This window comes from Pristiophorus japonicus, chromosome 6 (assembly GCF_044704955.1).
Source record: "Pristiophorus japonicus isolate sPriJap1 chromosome 6, sPriJap1.hap1, whole genome shotgun sequence".
NCBI classification, from domain to species: Eukaryota; Metazoa; Chordata; class Chondrichthyes; family Pristiophoridae; genus Pristiophorus; species Pristiophorus japonicus.
In genome coordinates, this window is record NC_091982.1 from 22377573 (window position 1) to 22399629 (window position 22057).

Here is a 22057-nt window from a genome sequence, read left to right on the forward strand (position 1 = left end):
GCATCTTGAGCCTGCCGTTGGCTTCCTCAATGGTATAATCCGTCATGTGTAAAGGGGAATCATTTGTCTCCTCGCAGCCACCAAGTGTGTGTGCAGGTCCAAAGATGTTGGGGAGTTTAGACTGTCACAAGATAAAAGCATCAAGGTAGCTTCCAGATGAGTTGTGCTGGATTTGCGCCAAAATATTTGGAGTTGCACCCACCGATACTCGGCTAATATTTACTGGGTCAGCTCATTTGTGCCATGTATCGTACATGTTTACTGCTGGTACCAATATATATGATGTACCAATAGAGGGCACTGCAGTGGGAGACTTGTAATTTACCTGTACAGGTGTGCCAGGCCTAGTATAAAAGGCAGACCACCAGGTGTGATCCTCACTCTGGAGTTACCAATAAAGGACTAAGGTCACTACAGTTCAAGTACAACACATTGCCTCGTGGAGGCATTATCAGAGTATCTAAAGACATAACAATTGGCGACGAGATTACGGACCTTCACGCGAAAATGGCTACCCTTGGTACGTTGCAGCAGTTCGCTGATGGTGATGATTGGGATGCTTTTGTGGAGAGGCTCGACCATTTCTTCACAGCAAATGGCCTGGCAGGCGACAATCTGGCCTCACTGGCTGATATGCACAGAGCTATCCTGCTAACCAGTTGTGGACCGATTGTTTATGGCCTCGTCAGGGACTTGCTGGCACCAGCGAAGACAACGACCAAGACGTGCGAGGAGCTCGTAACGCTGATCCATGAACAACTCAAGCCGAAAGAGAGCATCCTCACAGCCAGACGCTGGTTTTATAGACACCGATGGCCTGAAGGCCAGGAAATCGTGAAATATGCTGCAGACCTCAGGAGGCTGGCAGCACTGTGTGATTTCGGCGACCACCTCACTGCAGCACTGCAGGATATCTTTTTCATTAGAATGGGCCATGAGGGCCTTCTTCATAAGCTATCTGCGGATACCACAGTCACACTGCAGAAGGCCATCTCCGTGAGCCAAGCATTCATAACCTCGACCTGTGGCTCTAGGCAGATGACTCATCCTCAGGATTCAAAACTAGGCAAGTACTGTGCACAGAATTGTGCCTTTTAGAGGCTGGACTGTAGAACGTGAATCTTCTCAGGGGAGAGAGAACAGGCCCCCCAGTCCCTTAACTCAGAGTCTGCCGAGGGAGGCTAACCAAGTAACTCCATGCTGGCGTTGCGGAGGGAATCACAGGGCTCACCAGTGCCACTTTAAAGCCTATGTGTGTAAAGGTTGCAGCACAAAGGGCCACCTCCAGTGAATGTGTAAAAGAAATATGACTCGCTGTGTTGATGAAGAGTCTGTAGATGGCCATGAATCCAGCGCGGATTATGAAGCGATAATCAGAGAGGCAGCTCACGATGAGGCATATGGCATGTTTACCTGCACCACCGAATGTTCCCCGTTGAGGATGGAAGTCGAGATAAATGACATTCCAGCCTTCATGGAAGTGGACACGGGGGCGAGCCAGTCAGTAATGAATCAAGAAGCCTTTGCGAGGCTATGGGACAATCAAACTGAACGACCTAAGTAGGTCCCGGTTCAGGCAAAGCTGTGCCACTACATCAGTGAACTTATCCCAGTCGTTGGTAGTGCGGATGTAAAGGTACTCCATCATGGCGCAGTGCACAAGTTACCCCTGTGGATTGTTGCAGGTGATGGACCAACGCTACTTGGAAGAAGGTGGATGGAGAAGATCTATTTGAGCAGGAAAGATTTCATCTCTCCAGCGATCGATGTACCCCACGCTCAGAGGCAAAGCCAGTCCCCACCTGAGGTTGGATCCGACACCAGAGAGCAGACCAGCACAGCATCCGAGGCACAGACCACCCAGCATGACTGTGTGGAGATGATCCAGCTGAGACGACCCGAACGCACCTTCCAGGCTCCAGTGGCAGGACTCCGGAGGAAGAAAATCGGATCCAAAGGCGACTTCCCAGCTTTGGTGACAGAACTCGTGGAGAAGAGGATCACTGCAGTCGACATCATGGATGGAGGAAAGATGTCGCCCAAACCACGAGGTGCAGCGCTGATGGAGCAACACATGGCACCAAACGGAGAAGCGGATTGGGGTAAAGATAGCAAGGCTCCCTTAAAGGGGACCAGCAACCCACCACACTTAAAGGGACAGTTCTACATTTTCAATCAATGTCATAGCAACTGTGAGTCAAATGTAAGATGTGTAATTGATGATCAGAGTTGTGTACGTGCAATAAGCAAAGAAATGTCATGCGATTTCGATCGGAGCTACTGTTTATTCGCAATAAGTAATGAAACGTTGTGCGATGTAGGATTTCAACTGCATTCAGTTATTGCAGCAGGCAAACACCCATCGGGAGCACACAGGTCCAGCGAGCTACCCAATGCTGTAGCCTGCGCCCCGGGACCAGAGTAATGCACCACGGAGTGTGGCCACAAGCAGCCAATACATACAAACTACAGAGCAAGCGATCTCAGGAGGGCAATGGCACCGGTATCGATACCCTGCCCCTGATCGGCTCCACCTCTCAGTCACCCGATGGCACCAACCACGAGCCTGAAAGATCAAACTGCGCTAAGGCGCAGCCCTCAGACCCTATCGCCACCAAGGCCATACTCGGGAATGAAGGGTCACCCACAACGGTTCACCCAAATGGGATCGGGACCAGTCAGGTTCCCAAACCAAATAACATCCAGGCAAGCGAGTCAGCAGTTCCTTGTGCACTGCTAGACAACTGCTCCTCAGGGAGCAGCAGTGACCCGGGGCACAAGGAAAGGACAGGGAGGTCACAGGCATCTGTGGACCTGCCCGATGCTAGGAGCAACGGCAAAAGCCCCGAGAGCAGGCAACTTGAGCCAATAGGGTTCCACTGCCAGCACTGGGCACCGCGCCACCACCAGAGTACCTGGACACCATCCAGCAGTTCTGGCACTAGTTCGTCCTCACGCACCGGCGCTGACCCCAGCTCTGACTCCAAGTGTATATCAAGTAGGTACGTTACCAGTCAAAGGTACTTGCCTCACAACGGCACCACGAATGTGATGCTGCAAATGTAAATCTTTCTTTTTGGATTTGAATGTATATGAATGTAATGAGCCCCCGCCACAATCTGTAGGTGGGGGGGGTTTGGGGGGAGGGGTGGGAGAGAATGGAGTGATCATGGACGCACAATCAGAAACCACCAGCACCTATACTTCCAACGAAACACCACACACTCACCCAAGATGGAAATGACCCTCCAAGGATCAACGAGATAGAACTAAGCCCAGAGCACAGTCAATGCAGGAAGGCGATTTGCACTAAGGTCTTGGGGGAGAGTGATGTCATGTATCCTACATGTTTACTGCTGGTACCATTACATATGGTGTAGCACCAGAGGACACTGCAATGGGAGACTTGTAAGTTACCTGTACAGGTGTGCCTGGCCTAGTATAAAAGGCAGGCCACCATGTGTGATCCTCACTCTGGAGTTATCAATAAAGGACTAAGGTCACTACAGTTCAAGTACAACACATTTCCTCGTGGAGTCATTATCTGAGCATTTAAAGACATAACAATTTGCCTATCCATTCGAGGATCTCCAGCACAAATCACATGCAAAATGGGAATAATGTGCTGAGGGTTTGGGGAAAATAGAGTGCATCTTTAAAACGCCAATTCAGGCTGAAGATTGCAGCAGGACGCTAAGGCAACAGATAAGTTGGCAAATGTTTGGTTCACTCACTTCTCTGTTAGCTAGCTGTACTGGATGCTATTTATGAAGAGCTAAGAAAGGACTGAATTTCAAAGGATGAAGGTGTCATGAAAAGTTCCAGCAGATCTCATGTTGATGTGCAGGATTCTTTGCAAATTGCCATACATGATCTGTACATTCAGGGAGTGGAAGCTCTTCCTCGTGAGGAAGTTGAGGGGGTTGACAGTAGGAGCTCACAAAGCAACATGGTTAGCATCATTTGGACCCTGGACCTTGGAAAAGCCAGCAACCCCATAAAACTAAATAATCTTATCTTGTGGCTCCCTTGCTGCCATGTCAAAGCCGATGAATTCTCCAGCTCTGCTGTAAAGTGCATCAGTCACCACCTGAGGGACCATCATTTTGGAAATTACCCTCCTTTACTTTTGGAGCGGCGTCCGGCACCGCTCTGGCCATTTTCTCGCTGCGGTGTGCACACTCCGACCCCTTACCAACCGGCGGGGATCCCCTCGTGAAATTGCCCCTTTCCCGGTATTGCCCCACGGGTGCGGCCCCCCTGCCAACCCGGTGCCCCTGCCAGCTTTGTGTATCGGTACACTCTCGGTAGCATGGTTATTTTTTATTTTATAGGCCTACTGCCAGGGTTGGTCTGACAGTTATAACCGCGGATTGGGCGGTGCTGCCAACAGGCAGCCTGGCAACCCCTCTTGGCTGCCAAGCCGCTGACCCGGCCGAAACCCTCCCTGGTGAGCCAGTGTTTGCCAGTAAAGTGGGTGCAGAGTTTGCAGCGGCCCGCCCCTTTAACTGAAGGGGAGAGACGTTGTGATGCGCCAGCGCGATACTACGCCACGCCCCGCTACTGACGGCCACTCTGCCCCTCCCCCACTTCCGCCCCGACTTCCGCCCCCGGCACACCCTGAATTGCTGAATTTCGACTGTTAGGCCGTTCCAATGCATGGGGCGGCCAGATCACTTTGAAACCGTTAGTGCGCCTCATTTCGGGCAGTGGGCAATTTCGGCCCCATAATCTCCAGTAGGCGACATCCTCCTTAATTGATGCCTCGATCTCCTTTTCTCCATCCTCTCCTACACCTTCTTATTCTACATGATCATGATATATAAGAGGATGCCCATAGGGAATTCCATACCTGTCCCTGAAAAGCCCTCACTATGGGTAGAACAGGCAAATCTCCCAGTGGTCTCACACCCCCAGGCAGTCGGGGCAAAGTTCAAGGCTTTGCAGGCTGAATACCAGAAACATTCGACCATAAAGATAATTCTTTGTTGTTTTAAATGCTAGTCATACTTTCAGCAATCTTCAGATTGGCTGGCCAGTCAGAACCCAGATGGTGATGGTAAAGACCCAGATGTTGAGAACTAATGTTGGAGATAACCTGCCACTTTAGACTTTAATACTTTAGACCAATATTTCTATCTCATGTCTAATGCGTTTATGTTGTATCTAGTGTTCAAACTACTGTACTGCGGATTGTCAGCAAGTAAAATCAATAAAAGTTGTTCTGCTTGACGGTCTGCTTGGACAAGTCCATCACTGCATGGAGCCACATGGATCTGCATTTAGTAATTAACTGAATATAATGTTCAAACAGAGGGATTCCAAATTGATGGTTCCAACTAACCGTTACTGTGCATTTTATCTCTTGTGCCTTATCATTCAGTGTTTTAGTGACAGCAATACAAATGCTTTGTATAAAATTTCTTTCAAAAGCAATCTTTTGTACATTTTCACTTATAAGCTAGGCATAATAAAACTAAACACAGGTTATGACAGAACTATTATTTCCTACTAGATAAAGTAAAAAATCTATTTTGTCTAGGCCTATACAACTCTGAAACTTTCCAACTTCTCAAGGTCCTTCAGGTGTTGCAGAAAAGGACAGAAAGTAGATTATGAAGCTGCCTTGATGTGATAAGCTGTCACAATGGATACATCCTCACAGCACCTCATTCATCAACAGCTGTAATGTTGAAAGGATATTCTTCAGGCTGAAAGCCGTGACCTCAAATTAATAGTGGCTTTGTTGGTGATAAATGCCGTCTTCTCTTGGGCTTCAATATAGACATTAACCAGCTAGTAACCTCCACTATATTGGGGCACTTATATTTTTAGTGTTGTGTGATTCATAAATCAGACAAGCTCACAAGCACTGCTGCAGTGCCTTGGCCCCCAGTTGCATCAGCATGAATCTGACAGCAGTGGCCCTTTTCCTTGTAAAAGGACCTTGCAAGCCTATATACAATACAGTTGAATATTTTCAGCCATTACAAACCAACGGGACAATTACCTGATGAATCAATCTTTGGTTTAAAAGGATTATGGTTGATTTAACAATATCAGAGCATTTTGCTGTTCGTTCCTGTTGTCACCAATCCAACAGTTTGGGAATGTAAGTGACATGCATTGGAAAATGGGAGAAATGTTGTGGAGGGTCAAAGAAATGGATGTGACAGGAACTAAACAATGAATCTCATCAATTATTTGCCCATAAAAGTCTGAAATGTATTTTAAACTAGCTGCTCCATTCATTTTTAATACCTTAGCATGTAAAATCTATATGCAAATCAATACATATTTTCAGTGGGACAAAAATAAACTCTGAGCTGAAAAAAGCTTATACAGATAATAGTAAACAATGATTAGGTTTCTGGATCTAAAGCTTATTTACAACTATATGCGAAGCTTCAAATCATAATACATAGAAACATAGAAACATAGAAAATAGGTGCAGGAGCAGGCCATTCAGCCCTTCTAGCCTGCACCGCCATTCAATGAGTTCATGGCTGAACATGAAACTTCAGTACCCACTTCCTGCTTTCACGCCATACCCCTTGATCCCCCGAGTAGTAAGGACTTCATCTAACTCCCTTTTGAATATATTTAGTGAATTGGCCTCAACTACTTCCTGTGGTAGAGAATTCCACAGGTTCACCACTCTCTGGGTGAAGAAGTTTCTCCTTATCTCGGTCCTAAATGGCTTACCCCTTATCCTTAGACTGTGACCCCTGGTTCTGGACTTCCCCAACATTGGGAACATTCTTCCTGCATCCAACCTGTCCAAACCCGTCAGAATTTTAAACGTTTCTATGAGATCCCCTCTCACTCTTCTGAACTCCAGTGAATACCAGCCCAGTTGATCCAGTCTTTCTTGATATGTCAGTCCCGCCATCCCGGAAATCAGTCTGGTGAACCTTCGCTGCACTCCCTCAATAGCAAGAATGTCCTTCCTCAAGTTAGGAGACCAAAACTGTACACAATACTCCAGGTGTGGCCTCACCAAGGCCCTGTACAACTGTAGCAACACCTCCCTGCCCCTGTACTCAAATCCCCTCGCTATGAAGGCCAACATGCCATTTGCTTTCTTAACCGCCTGCTGTACCTGCATGCCAACCTTCAATGACTGATGTACCATGACACCCAGGTCTCGTTGCACCTTCCTTTTTCCTAATCTGTCACCATTCAGATAATAGTCTGTCTCTCTGTTTTTACCACCAAAGTGGATAACCTCACATTTATCCACATTATACTTCATCTGCCACGCATTTGCCCACTCACCTAACCTATCCAAGTCACTCTGTAGCCTCATAGCATCCTCCTCGCAGCTCACACTGCCACCCAACTTAGTGTCATCCGCAAATTTGGAGATACTACATTTAATCCCCTCGTCTAAATCATTAATGTACAATGTAAACAGCTGGGGCCCCAGCACAGAACCCTGCGGTACCCCACTAGTCACTGCCTGCCATTCCGAAAAGTACCCATTTACTCCTACTCTTTGCTTCCTGTCTGACAACCAGTTCTCAATCCACGTCAGCACACTACCCCCAATCCCATGTGCTTTAACTTTGCACATTAATCTCCTGTGTGGGACCTTGTCGAAAGCCTTCTGAAAGTCCAAATATACCACATCAACTGGTACTCCTTTGTCCACTTTATTGGAAACATCCTCAAAAAATTCCAGAAGATTTGTCAAGCATGATCTCCCTTTCATACCTTATATACTAGCATATAAAACAACCTTCTTACTTTCCAGCCAAAAGCGCAGGAGAAAAGGTGCTCACCCATAATGTGGGTTATCAACGACTGCACTTCCCCAATGGGAAATTTGATTTTAGTGCACACTGAGACTTTATTTACTCAGTCTCAGTGTGCACTAAGACTGGGAGTGTGGGAAACAAGAGTCAAAAGGAAGGGGAGAGAGGCCACTGAGAGTTTGGGAACCAGAAAGAAGTGAGCAGTGCTAGTGAGTCCAGAATAGAGACAAGAGTGAGACCCAGCCAACAGATACATGCACATCTCTCATGTGAGATATAGTACCATCCATTACTATGGGTCATGTATACAATGATGTTGGGCTTTAGCTCCAACAGCGACCGAAATTTCCAATCTTATACATAAGTATAGAAAGTAATTTCTTCCTTTTTAAATACGCCAGTGAAAATATCCTGTTAAATTACAGATTGGAGATGCTACTTTCCATATGCATGATACTTATAGAATCATAGAATCAGAGACTGGTTACAGCATAGGAGGTGACCATATGGCCCATCGACCCCATGCTGACTCTCAGCTAGTCCCACTCCTCTGCCATTTCCCTGTAGTCCTGCAATTTTTTTCCTTCAGATACTTATCCAACTCCCTTTTGAAAGTTAAAATTGAGCCTGCCTCCACCACACTTTCAGGCAGTGCATTCCAAATCTTAACAACTTGCTGCGTAAAAAAGTTTTTTCTTATGTTGCCTTTGGTTCTTTTGCCAATCACCTTAAATCTGTGTCCTCTGGTTCTTGACCCTTCTGCCAATGGGAACAGTTTCTCTCTATCTACTTTGTCCCGAGCCTTCATGATTTTGAACATCTCTATCAAATCTCCTCTCAAACTTCTCTGCCCCAAGGAAAACAACCCCAGCTTCTCCAGTCTATCAACAGAACTAAAGTCCCTCATTCCTGGAAACATTCTCGTAAATCTTTTCTGCACCCTCTATAAGGCTTTCACATCTTTCCTAAAGTGTGGTGCCCAGAATTGGACACAATACTCCAGTTGGAGCCGAACATATCTCACACTGCAGGAGATCCATTATTTGATAAGGAGATGAAAGGACTTTTTGCGGTTTTATTCCCTCCTCTCTGAAGGTGCTGACTCTTTCTCAGATATGGTTTTAGTGTAGCAGGCTACTTAACCCCGAATGGCATCACAGTCAAGCTCAATCCTGTTCTCGTCTGACATTGGCACATGTGCATTTTACAGGAGGGGTCAGTGGACAGCATGCAGGATCAGGAACAATGCTTGATTCCCTCCCCGCCCCCTGCCACCTCCTAGGCTCATGGTAGCTGAAGTCAATTGTAGTGCCCCAACTGATCTCAGCTGAGATCAGCACAACCTGGATTTAACCTTGGGGACATTCTGGTCTGTATGGTTTAGTATTACTCCAAATAGTGGCTTTACACACTAGGGACAACCTTGGTGCAAGGGCTTTAAGAAAACAACAAAACTGTATTTGGATATAATTATGCAAGTAGCATGACCCTCTTAGGATGAATGATGATCAGAATCTTTGAAACAGATGGCGTATGCCATGACTACCTGAGTGCTGTGTGGAACCCTTCTTGCTATTGCTGCACACTAAGAAGTCAATCGGACATAAGAACATAAGAATTAGGAGCAGGAGTAGGACATGCGGCCCTTCGAGCCTGCTCCACCATTCAATAAGATCATGGCTGATCTTCAACACCAACTGCACTTTCCTGCCTGATCTCCATATCCCTTGATTCTCCTCGAGGTCAAAAAACTATCTATCTCAGCCGTGAATATACTCAATGACTCAGCATCCACAGTCCACTGGGGTAGAGAATTCCAAAGATTCACAACCCTCTGAGTGACGAAATTCCTCCTCATCTCGATCTTAAATGGCCGACCCATTATCCTTAGACTAAGCCCCCTAGTTCTAGACTCTCCAGCCAAGGGAAACAACCTCTAAGCATCTACCCTGTCAATCCCCCTCAGTATATTATATGTTTCAATTATATCACCTCTCATTCTTCTAAACTCCAGAGTGTATAGACCCAATCTACTCATCTCTCCTCATAGGACAACCTCCTCATCACAAGAATCATTCCAGTGAACCTTTGTTGCACCGCCTCTCAAGCAAGTATGTCCTTCCTCAGATAAGGAGACCAAAACTGTGCACAGTACTCCAGGTGTGGTCTCATCAAAGCCCTGTACAAGTGTAGTAAGACTTCCTTACTCTTGTTCTCCAACCCTCTTGCAATAAAGGCCAACATGCTATTTGCCTTCCTAATTGCTTGCTGTCCCTGCATGCTAACTGTTAGCAATGTGGACTTGTATTTATTCTGTACAGCCACCAGAGGGCTCATCCCGTGGAGTCATAAGAACATAAGAACATAAGAATTAGGAACAGGAGTAGGCCATCTAGCCCCTTGAGCCTGCTCCGCCATTCAACAAGATAATGGCTGATCTAGCCGTGGACTCAGCTCCACTTACCCGCCTGCTCCCCGTAACCCTTAATTCCCTTATTGGTTAAAAATCTATCTATCTGTGATTTGAATACATTCAATGAGCTAGCCTCAACTGCTTCCTTGGGCAGAGTATTCCACAGATTCACAACCCTCTGGGAGAAGAAATTCCTTCTCAACTCGGTTTTAAATTGGCTCCCCCATATTTTGAGGCTGTGCCCCCTAGTTCTAGACTCCCCGACAAGTGGAAACAACCTCTCTGCCTCTGTCTTGTCTATCCCTTTCATTATTTTAAATGTTTCTATAAGATCACCCCTCATCCTTCTGAACTCCAACGAGTAAAGACCCAGTCTACTCAATCTATCATCATAAGGTAACCCCCTCATCTCCGGAATCAGCCTAGTGAATCTTCTCTGTACCCCCTCCAAAGCTAGTATATCCTTCCTTAAGAAAGGTGACCAAAACTGCACGCAGTACTCCAGGTGCAGCCTCACCAATACCCTATACAGTTGCAGCAGGACCTCCCTGCTTTTGTACTCCATCCCTCTCGCAATGAAGGCCAACATTCCATTCGCCTTCCTGATTACCTGCTGCACCTGCAAACTAACTTTTTGGGATTAATGCACAAGGACCCCCAGGTCCCTCTGCACCACAGCATGTTGTAATTTCTCCCCATTCAAATAATATTCCCTTTTACTGTTTTTTTTTCCAAGGTGGATGACCTCACATTTTCCGACATTGTATTCCATCTGCCAAACCTTAGCCCATTCGCTTAACCGATCTAAATTTCTTTGCAGCCTCTCTGTGTCCTCTCCACAACCCGCTTTCCCACTAATCTTTGTGTCATCTGCAAATTTTGTTGCACTACACTCTGTCCCCTCTTCCAGGTCATCTATGTATATTGTAAACAGTTGTAGTCCCAGCACCGATCCCTGTGGCACACCACTAATCACCGATTTCCAACCCGAAAAGGACCCATTTATGCCGACTCTCTGCTTTCTGTTAGCCAGCCAATTCGCGATCCATGCTAATATATTTCCTCTGACTCCGCGTACCTTTATCTTCTGCAGTAACCTTTTGTGTGGCACCTTATCGAATGCCTTTTGGAAATCTAAATACACCACATCCATCGGTACACCTCTATCCACCATGCTCGTTATATCCTCAAAGAATTCCAGTAAATTAGTTAAACATTATTTCCCCTTCATGAATCCATGTTGCGTCTGCTTGATTGCACTATTCCTATCTAGATGTCCCGCTATTTCTTCCTTAATGATAGCTTCAAGCATTTTCCCCACTACAGATGTTAAACTAACCGGCCTATAGTTACCTGCCTTTTGTCTGCCCCCTTTTTTAAACAGAGGCATTACATTAGCTGCTTTCCAATCCGCTGGTACCTCCCCAGAGTCCAGAGAATTTTGGTAGTTTATAACGAATGCATCTGCTATAACTTCCGCCATCTCTTTTAATATCCTAGGATGCATTTCATCAGGACCAGGGGACTTGTCTACCTTGAATCCCATTAGCCTGTCCAGCACTACCCCCCTAGTTAGTGATAGTGATTATCTCAAGGTCCTCCCTTCCCACATTCCCGTGACCAGCAATTTTTGGCATGGTTTTTGCGTCTTCCACTGTGAAGACCGAAGCAAAATAATTGTTTAAGGTCTCAGCCATTTCCACATTTCCCATTATTAAATCCCCCTTCTCATCTTCTAAGGGACCAACATTTACTTTAGTCACTCTCTTCCGTTTTATATGTCGGTAAAAGCTTTTACTATCTGTTTTTATGTTTTGCGCAAGTTTACTTTCGTAATCTATCTTTCCTTTCTTTATTGCTTTCTTAGTTATTCTTTGCTGTCGTTTAAAAGTTTCCCAATCTGCTAGTTTCCCACTAACCTTGGCCACCTTATACGCATTGGTTTTTAATTTGATACTCTCCTTTATTTCCTTGGTTATCCATGGCTGGTTATCCCTTCTCTTACCGCCCTTCTTTTCCACTGGAATATATTTTTGTTGAGCATTATGAAAGAGCTCCTTAAAAGTCCTCCACTGTTCCTCAATTGTGCCACCGTTTAGTCTGTGTTTCCAGTCTACTTTAGCCTACTCTGCCCTCATCTCACTGTAGTCCCCTTTGTTTAATCATAGTACGCTCATTTGAGACACCACTTCCTTACCCTCAATCTATATTACAAATTCAACCATACTGTGATCACTCATTCCGAGAGGATCTTTTACTAGGAAATCGTTTATTATTCCTGTCTCATTACAAAGGACCAGATCTAAGATAGCTTGTTCCCTTGTAGGTTCTGTAACATACTATTCTAAGAAACAATCCCGTATGCATTCTATGAATTCCTCCTCAAGGCTATCCCATGCAATTTGATTTGACCAAACAGTATGTAGGTTAAAATCCCCCATGATTACTGCCATTCCTTTTTCACATGCCTCCATTATTCTCTTGATTATTGCCTGTCCCACTGTGAAGTTATTATTTGGGGCCCTATAAACTACGCCCACCAGTGACTTTTTCCCCTTACTATCTCTAATCTCCACCCACAATGATTCAACATTTTGTTCATTGGAGCCAATATCGTCTCTCACAACTGCCCTGATATCATCTTTTATTAACAGAGCTACCCCACCTCCTTTCCCTTCTTGTCTATCTTTCCGAATTGTCAGATACCCCTGTATGTTTAATTCCCAGTCTTGGCCACCCTGCAACCACGTTTCTGTAATGGCCACCAAATCATACCCATTTGTAATGATTTGTGCCATCAACTCATTTACTTTATTTCGAATGCTACGTGCGTTTAGGTAAAGTGTTATAATACTAGTTTTTAAACCATGATTTTTAGTTTTGACCCCTCCTGCAGCCCCTTTATATTCATACATATTGTCCCTTCCTATCACCTTGTGGTTTACACTTACCCCAGTGCTACTCTGCTCTGTTGCCTCCTGCGTTTTGCATTCTTTCTTGGGGTCCTGTTCATCTGAGCTCTCACCCACTCGAACTAGCTCAGAGCCCTCTCCTGGGTTCCGAATACTCCTTGCATTGAGGCACCGAGCTTTCATGCTTGCCTTTTTATTACACTTTGACCGTTTAGAATTTTGCTGTACATTGGCCCTTTTTGTTTTTTGCCTTGGGTTTCTCTGCCCTCCACTTTTACTCATTTCCTTTCTGTCTTTTGTTTTTGTTTCCATTTTGTTTCCCTCTGTCTCCCTGCATTGGTTCCCATCCCCCTGCCATATTAGTTTAACTCCTCCCCAACAGCACTAGCAAACACTCCCTCTAGGACATTGGTTCCGGTCCTGCCCAGGTGCAGACCGTCCGGTTTGTACTGGTCCCACCTCCCCCAGAACCAGTTCCAATGCCCCAGGAATTTGAATCCCTCCCTGCTGCACCACTGCTCAAGCCACGTATTCATCTGAGCTATCATGCGATTCCTACTCTGATTAGCACATGCCACTGGTATCAATCCCGAGATTACTACTTTTGAGGTCCTACGTTTTAATTTAGCTCCTAGCTCCTTAAATTCGTCTCGTAGGACCTCATCCCTTTTTTTACCTATATCGTTGGTACCAATGTGCACCACGACAACTGGCTGTTCATCCTCCTTTTTCAGAATGTCCTGCACCCGCTCTGAGACATCCTTGACCCTTGCACCAGGGAGGCATCATACCATCCTGGAGTCTCAGTTGCGGCCGCAGAAACGCCTATCTATTCCCCTTAATATTGAATCTCCTATCACTATCGCTCTCCCACTCTTTTTCCTGCCCTCCTGTTCTGCAGAGCCACCCATGGTGCCATGAACTTGGCTGCTGCTGCCCTCCCCTGATGAGTCATCCCCCTCAACAGTAAAGCGGTGTATCTGTTTTGCAGGGGGATGACTGCAGGGGACCCCTGCACTACCTTCCTTGCACTGGTCTTCCTGCTGGTCTTCCATTCCCTAACTGGCTGTGGACCCTTCACCTGCGGTAAGACCAACTCGCTACACGTGCTACTCATGTCATTCTCAGCATCGTGGATGCTCCAGAGTAAATCCACCCTTAGCTCCAATTGCGCAACGCGGACCGTCAGGAGCTGGAGCCGGATACACTTCTCGCACACGTAGTCATCAGGGACACATCCCATAATCCCTTGGGAGCACAGATATTTAAGGAGGCTTCACAGGTTGGAGAGGCACTCTGGAGACCTGCAATAAAAGAATATAAGGTCACATTTTACTTTGAGCTCAAAGTGTTCAGTCTGGCTCTCTCCCCATACACAACAACTGGCGATGAGGTACAGATAGCAAACCCAAAGATGCAGAGAACAGTGGGCATCCTGGAGAAATTTTCAGAGGGAGATGATTGGGAAAGTTTTGTAGAGCGACTCGACCAATACTCCGTGGCCAACGAGCTAGATCACTCTCTTCCCCATCTAGCTCGTTGGCCATGGAGTATTGGTCGAGTCACTCCACAAAAGTTTCCCAATCAAACAAAGGGCAATTCTCCTCACCGTCTGTGGAGCACCAACATATGGCCTCATGAAGAATCTGCTCACTCCAGCAAAACCCACGGAGAAATCATACGACGATTTGTGCACACTGGTCCGAGAGCATTTGAACCCGAAGGAAAGTGTTCTGATGGCGAGGTACCGGTTCTACACCTACAAAAGGTCTGAAGGCCAGGAAGTGGCGAGTTATGTCGCCGAGCAGGACATTGTGAATTTGAAGGACATTTGGAGCATATGCTCAGAGACCTTTTCGTACTTGGCATTGGCCACGAAACCATACTTCACAAACTTTTGACTGTAGAGACCCCAACCTTGAGTAAGTCCATAGCGATAGCCCAGGCATTCATTGCCTCCAGTGACAATACGAAGCAAATCTCACAGCACACAAGTGCTGCTACAAGTAATGTGAAACATAGAAACATAGAAACATAGAAAATAGGTGCAGGAGCAGGCCATTCAGCCCTTCTAGCCTGCACCGCCATTCAACGAGTTCATGGCTGAACATGAAACTTCAGTACCCACTTCCTGCTTTCACGCCATACCCCTTGATCCCCCGAGTAGTAAGGACTTCATCTAACTCCCTTTTGAATATATTTAGTGAATTGGCCTCAACTACTTCCCGTGGTAGAGAATTCCACAGGTTCACCACTCTCTGGGTGAAGAAGTTTCTCCTTATCTCGGTCCTAAATGGCTTACCCCTTATCCTTAGACTGTGACCCCTGGTTCTGGACTTCCCCAACATTGGGAACATTCTTCCTGCATCCAACCTGTCCAAACCCGTCAGAATTTTAAACGTTTCTATGAGGTCCCCTCTCACTCTTCTGAACTCCAGTGAATACAAGCCCAGTTGATTCAGTCTTTCTTGATAGGTCAGTCCCACCATCCCGGGAATCAGTCTGGTGAATCTTCGCTGCACTCCCTCAACAGCAAGTATGTCCTTCCTCAAGTTAGGAGACCAAAACTGTACACAATACTCCAGGTGTGGCCTCACCAAGGCCCTGTACAACTGTAGCAACACCTCCCTGCCCCTGTACTCAAATCCCCTCGCTATGAAGGCCAACATGCCATTTGCTTTCTTAACCGCCTGCTGTACCTGCATGCCAACCTTCAATGACTGATGTACCATGACACCCAGGTCTCGTTGCACCTTCCCTTTTCCTAATCTGTCACCATTCAGATAATAGTCTGTCTCTCTGTTTTTACCACCAAAGTGGATAACCTCACATTTATCCACATTATACTTCATCTGCCACGCATTTGCCCACTCACCTAACCTATCCAAGTCACTCTGTAGCCTCATAGCATCCTCCTCGCAGCTCACACTGCCACCCAACTTAGTGTCATCCGCAAATTTGGAGATACTACATTTAATCCCTTCGTCTAAATCATTAATGTATAATGTAAACAGCTGGGGCCCCAGCACAGAACCCTGCGGTACCCCACTAGTCACTGCCTGCCATTCCGAAAAGTACCCATTTACTCCTACTCTTTGCTTCCTGTCTGACAACCAGTTCTCAATCCACGTCAGCACACTACCCCCAATCCCATGTGCTTTAACTTTGCACATTAATCTCCTGTGTGGGACCTTGTCGAAAGCCTTCTGAAAGTCCAAATATACCACATCAACTGGTACTCCTTTGTCCACTTTATTGGAAACATCCTCAAAAAATTCCAGAAGATTTGTCAAGCATGATCTCCCTTTTACAAATCCATGCTGACTTGGACCTATCATGTCACCATTTTCCAAATGCGCTGCTATGACATCCTTAATAATTGATTCCATCATTTTACCCACTACTGAGGTCAGGCTGACCGGTCTATAATTCCCTGCTTTCTCTCTCCCTCCTTTTTTAAAAAGTGGGGTTACATTGGCTACCCTCCACTCGATAGGAACTGATCCAGAGTCAATGGAATGTTGGAAAATGACTGTCAATGCATCCGCTATTTCCAAGGCCACCTCCTTAAGTACTCTGGGATGCAGTCCATCAGGCCCTGGGGATTTATCGGCCTTCAATCCCATCAATTTCCCCAACACAATTTCCCGACTAATAAAGATTTCCCTCAGTTCCTCCTCCTTAATAGACCCTCTGACCACTTTTATATCCGGAAGGTTGTTTGTGTCCTCCTTAGTGAATACTGAACCAAAGTACTTGTTCAATTGGTCTGCCATTTCTTTGTTCCCCGTTATGACTTCCCCGTTATGAACAAAGTGATGTTATTTTCGAATCGCAACATACAGGGCAGGTCACACATACCTGCAGCTGCACGTCCGCAGATGACTCAGAGTCCACCATCAAGGCCATTAATACCTTGTTGGCGCTGCGGGGGTGATCATCGTTTCCATTTATGCCGATTCGAAGAGTACGTTTGCAAGGGCTGTGGAACAGGCGAGCTGCAAAGCCTGCTAAAGCTGCAAACCACCATGTTGCAGAGGAGGACAGATCCACGGAGGATCACGATGAACCAGAGCCTCGGATGGAGCAGGCAGAGGTATATGGGGTGCACACATTCACCACAAATTGTCCCCCGATAATGCTGAATGTTGAACTAAATGGATTCCCGGTGTCAATGGAGCTGGACACGGGCATGAGCCAGTCCATCGTGGGCAAAAAGACTTTTGAAAGGTTGTGGTACAACAAGGCCTCAAGGCCAGTCTTAACTCCAGTTCTCACGAAACTAAGAATTTACACAAAACAACTAATTCCTGTAATCGGCAGTGCTACCGTAAAGGTCTACTATGATGGAGCAGTGCACAAGCTACCACCCTGGGTGGTACCAGGTGATTGTCCCACGCTGCTCGGCAGGAGCTGGCTGGGAAAGATACACTGGAACTGGAACAACGTCCGAGCGCTATTGCCCGCTGACGATACTTCGTGTGCCCAGGTCTTAAACAAATTTCCTTAGCTGTTCAAACCAGGCATCGGGAAATTTCAAGGAGCATAAGTGCAGATCCACCTAATTCCGGGGGCGCGACCCATCCATCACAAGGCGAGAGCAATACCATACATGATGAGAGAAAGGGTAGAGATCGAGCTAGACCGACTGCAAAGAGAGGGCATCATTTCACCAATCGAGTTCAGCAAGTGGGCCAGTCCTATTGTCCCAGTCCTCAAGGAAGACGGCACCATCAGAATCTGTGGCGATTACAAAGTAATTATCAATCGTTACTCCCTGCAGGACCAATACCCACTACCAAAGGCCAACGACCTCTTTGCAATGCTGGCGGGAGGAAAGACATTCAGGAAGCTGGATCTGACTTCAGCCTACATGACGCAGGAACTGGAGGAATGATCGAAGGCCCTCACCTGCATCAACACGCACAAAGGTCTTTTTGTTAATTACAGATGCCCGTTTGGAATCTGATCAGTGTCGACGATATTTCACAGAAACATGGAAAGTTTACTGAAATGTAATGAGAAAGGACTAATTAGCAATCTTGTTGTGCGAGGCCCCTTGGGGAACAGTGACCATAACACGGTAGAATTCTTTATTAAGATGGAGAGTGACACAGTTAATTCAGAAACTAGGGTCCTGAACTTAAGGAAAGGTAACTTCGATGGTTTGAGGTGTGAATTGGCGAGAATAGACTGGCAAATGATATTAAAGGGTTGACGGTGGATAGGCAATGGCAAACATTTAAAGATCACATGGATGAACTTCAGCAAGTGAACATCCCTGCCTGGAGTAAAAATAACACAGGGAAGGTGGCTCAACCGTGGCTAACAAGGGAAATTAAGGATAGTGTTAAATCGAAGGAAGAGGGATATAAATTGACCAGAAAAAACAACAAACCTGAGGACTGGGAGAAATTTAGAATTTAGCAGAGGAGGACAAAGGGTTTAATTAAGAGGGGGAAAATAGAATACGAGAAGAAGCTTTCCAGGAACATAAAAACTGACTGCAAAAGCTTCTATAGATATGTGAAGAGAAAAAGATTAGTGAAGACAAATGTAGGTCCGTTGCAGTCGGATTCAGGTGAATTTATAACGGGGAGCAAAGAAATGGCAGACCAATTGAACAAATACTTTGGTTCTGTCTTCACGAAGGAAGACACAAATAACCTTCTGGAAGTACTAGGGGACAGTGGGTCTAGTGAGAAGGAGGAACTGAAGGAAATCCTTATTGGGCGGGAAATTGTGTTAGGGAAATTGATGGGATTGAAGGCCGATAAATCCCCGGGGTCTGATAGTCTGCATCCCAGACTACTTAAGGAAGTGGCCCTAGAAATAGAGGATGCATTGGTGATCATTTTCCAAAAGTCTATTGCCTCTGGATCAGTTCCTATGGACTGGAGGGTAGCTAATATCACACCACTTTTTAATAGGGAGGGAGAGAGAAAGTGGGTAATTATAGACCGGTTAGCGTGACATCAGTAGTGGGGAAAATGTTGGAATCAATTATTAAGGATGAAATAGCAGCACATTTGGAAAGCAGTGACAGGAGCAGTCCAAGTCAGCATGGATTTATGAAGTGGGAATCATACTTGACAAATCTTCTGGAATTTTTTGAGGATGTAACTAGTGGACAAGGGCGAAGCAGTGGATGTGGTGTATTGGGACTTTCAAAAGGCTTTTGACAAGGTCCCATACAAGAGATTGGTGTGCAAAATCAAAGCACATGGTATTGGGGGTAATATACTGACGTGGATAGAGAACTGTTTGGCAGATAGGAAGCAGAGAGTCGGGATAAACAGGTCCTTTTCAAAGCGACTAGGTGGAGTGCCGCAGGGCTCAGTGCTGGGACCCTAGCTCTTTACAATATACATCAATGATTTGGATGAAGGAATTGAGTGTAATATCTCCAAGTTTGCAGATGACACGAAACTGGGTGGCAGTATGAGCTGTGAGGGAGACGTTAGGAGGCTGCAGGGTGACCTGGATAGGTTAGGTGAGTGGGCAAATGCATGGTAGATGCAGTATAATGTGGATAAATGTGAGGTTATCCACTTTTGGGGCAAAAACGCGAGGACAGAATATTATCTGAATGGCGGCAGATTAGGAAAAAGGGAGGTGCAACGAGACCTGGGTGCCATGGTTCATCAGTCATTGAAAGTTGGCATACAGGTACAGCAGGCCTTCATAGCTAGGGGATTTGAGTATAGGAGCAGGGAAGTCTTCCTGCAGTTGTACAGGGCCTTGGTGAGTCCTCACCTGGAATATTTTCAGTTTTGGTCTCCTAATCTGAGGAAGGACGTTCTTGCTATTGAAGGGAGTGCAGCGAAGGTTCACCAGATTGATTCCCGGGATGGCAGGACTGACATATGAGGAGAAACTGGATCAACTGGGCCTTTATTCACTGGAGTTTAGAAGGATGACAGGGGATCTCATAGAAACATAAAAGATTCTGACAAGACGGGACAGGTTAGATGCGGGTAGAATGTTCCCGATATTGGGGAAGTCCAGAACCTGCGGACACAGTCTTAGGATAAGGGGTAGGCCATTTAGGACTGAGATGAGGAGAAACTTCCTCACTCAGAGAGTTGTTAACCTGTGAAATTCCCTGCCGCAGAGAGTTTTGATGCCAATTCATTGGATATATTCAAGAGGGAGTTGGATATGGCCCTTACGGCTAAGGGGATCAAGGGGTATGGAGAGAAAGCAGGAAAGGACTACTGAGGGAATGATCAGCCATAATCTTATTGAATGGCGGTGCAGGCTTGAAGGGCCGAATGGCCTACTCCTGCACCTATTTTCTATGTTTCTATGTTTCTATGAAGTTGGTCCCACACACCGTGGTCTTCCAGGACGACATCTTGGTCACAGATCGGAACACAGTAGAGCACCTGGAGGAGATTCTTAGTCGACTCAACCGCATGGGGCTCAGGTTAAAACGCTCAAAGTACATTTTCCTGGTGCCTGAAGTGGAGTTCTTCGGAAGGAGGACTGCGGCGGACGGCCTCAGGCCCACCAACGCGAAGACGGAGGCAATCGAGACGCACTGAGGCCACAGAACGTGACGGAGCTGCGGTCATTTCTGGGACCCTTGAACTAATTTGGTAACTTCTTACCAGGTCTCAGCACACTGCTAGAACCACTACATATCTTACTATGAAAAGGGGATGAATGGGTTTGGGGCAAAAGCCTAGAAAATGCCTTTGTAAAAGCGAGAAAATTGTTATGTTCAAATAAATTGCTTGTGTTGTATGATCCATGTAAGCATTTGGGACTAGCATGTGATGCATCGTCATATGTTGTCGGGTGTGTATTGCAACAAGCTAATGATTTCGGGAAACTGCAACCAGTTGCTTATGCATCCAGGAGTCTCTCGAAGGCCGAGAGAGCCTACAGCATGATTGAAAAAGTAGCGTTAGCATGTGTCTATGGGGTAAAGAAAATGCATCAGTACCTATTTGGGCTAAAATTCGAATTGGAAACTGACCATAAGCCACTTATATCCCTGTTTTCCAAGAGTAAAGGGATAAATACCAATGCATTGGCCCACATCCAAAGATGGACGCTCACGTTGTCCGCATACAACTATGCCATCCGCCACAGGCCAGGCACAGAAAACTGTGCCGATGCTCTCAGTCGGCTGCCATTGCCCACCACAGGGGTGGAAATGGCGCAGCCCGCAGATCTAGCCATGGTTATGGAAACATTTGAGAGTGAGCAATCACCCGTCACTGCCCGGCAGATCAAAACCTGGACAAGCCAGGACCCCTTATTATCTCTAGTCAAAAGCTGTGTGCTTCAGTGTCCCAGTGGAAATGCAGGAAGAGATAATGCTTTTCCAGCGATGCAAAGATGAAATGTCTATACAGGCAGACTGCCTTCTGTGGGGCAATCGAGTAGTGGTCCCCAAGAAGGGCAGAGACACCTTCATCAATGACCGCCACAGTACCCACCCAGGTAATGATGAAAGCGATAGCCAGATCCCACGTGTGGTGGCCCTGTATCGATGCGAACTTAGAGTCCTGCGTTCACAGATGTAATACATGCTTGCAGTTAAGCAATGTACCCAGGGAGGCGCCGCTAAGTTTATGGTCTTGGCCCTCCAAACCGTGGTCTTGGGTACACATCGACTATGCAGGCCCGTCCTTGGGTAAAATGTTCCTTGTGGTTGTAGACGCGTACTCCAAGTGGATTGAATGTGAGATAATGTCGGCTAGCTCGTCCGCTGCCAGTACTGAAAGCCTGCGGGTCATGTTTGCCACACCTGGTTTACCCGATATCCTGGTGAGCGACAACGGACCATGTTTTACCAGTGCTGAGTTCAAAGAATTTATGACTCGTACTGGGATCAAACATGTCACATCTGCCCCGTTTAAACTAGCATCCAATGGTCAGGCAGAGCGAGCAGTGCAAACCATCAAGTAAAGCTTGAAGAGGGTAACTGAAGGCTCACTGCAGACTCGCCTATCCCGCATAAG